This window comes from Phalaenopsis equestris, unplaced genomic scaffold (assembly GCF_001263595.1).
Source record: "Phalaenopsis equestris unplaced genomic scaffold, ASM126359v1 Scaffold000114, whole genome shotgun sequence".
Taxonomy (NCBI): domain Eukaryota; kingdom Viridiplantae; phylum Streptophyta; class Magnoliopsida; order Asparagales; family Orchidaceae; genus Phalaenopsis; species Phalaenopsis equestris.
The window spans coordinates 535021-536340 of NW_018164556.1; positions in this window are offsets into that span (position 1 = coordinate 535021).

A 1320-nucleotide genomic window follows, 5' to 3' on the forward strand; every position below is an offset into this window, starting at 1 on the left:
TTTGTCTTCAGCTTCTTTGAATTCGGCCAGAAACCACTGTGTTCCTTTCGCACAGTAAATCCAATATGGTGTGCATATAAACAATACTGTTCATATGTTTCATTCTCGTTGTGGACAACTGCATTAAGCAATTTCTCTGTATCGGGTGACTGCAGATTTAAACATCATAGATACAATGTTACAATACATAAATAACAAGATAATAATACCATAATAACAGTATTAAATGACGTTAAGCTATGTTACTGACCTCTTAAAATAAAATCAATTCAGGAGATCCAACATTACCTTAATAACACTGCGATACTACCACAATAACACCAAATCCCGCGTCCGTAACGTTACGTTGTGATACTGTCACATGAATAACATTGTGATACTACAAAAATAACACCAAATCTCCACGACAGTAACGATGCATTATTATATTACCAAAATAACAATGTGATACTACCAAAATAACATCAGACCACAACTTATATTATACCGAACAACCAGAAATGGAAAACAACTACAAAAACAACTAGTGTATCACTGTGATAATACCTAAGTAACACCAAATCCACATGAAAAAAACATTACATTGTGATACAACCAAAATAACACTGTGATCCTCAAGACATTGACTTTACATTATAATACCACCAAAATAACACTGTGATACTACCAAAATAACACTAAATCCTCGAGACATTGACTTTACATTATGATACCACCAAAATAACACTGTGATACTACCAAAATAACACCAAATTCTTGAGACATTCACTTTACATTATGATACCACCAAAATAACACTGTGATACTACCAAAATAACACCAAATTCTTGAGACATTCACTTTACATTATGATACCACCAAAATAACACTGTGATACTACCAAAATATATTCAAATCCTCAACATTCACTTTACATTATGATACCAGATACTAAGAAAATAACATCAAACCCCAACTAATATTCTAATGAACAATAAGAAATGGAGAGCAAATACAATAATAACCACTGTATCACCACTATATTTCCTAAATAACACGACATCTCACCCAACCGAAACTTAGCGTTAAAACTCATCTAAAAATAGAGCTCTAAAAATAGAGCTAAAAATAGAGCAAATTTCATTAGCAATAAAATTACTCCTTAAAACCTAGAACTGCATTCAAACATCATTCATTAAAAAAATCTACCTGTCGATGCCCTTCTGCAGCATCTAAACTCTGCTCAACCTCATTATTCTCGAAAATATTCTGAGATTTCATCTCATTGTTATGATTCTCAGGAGTATTTTGAGATTCCACCAACATTTCTTCGTCAAAAAT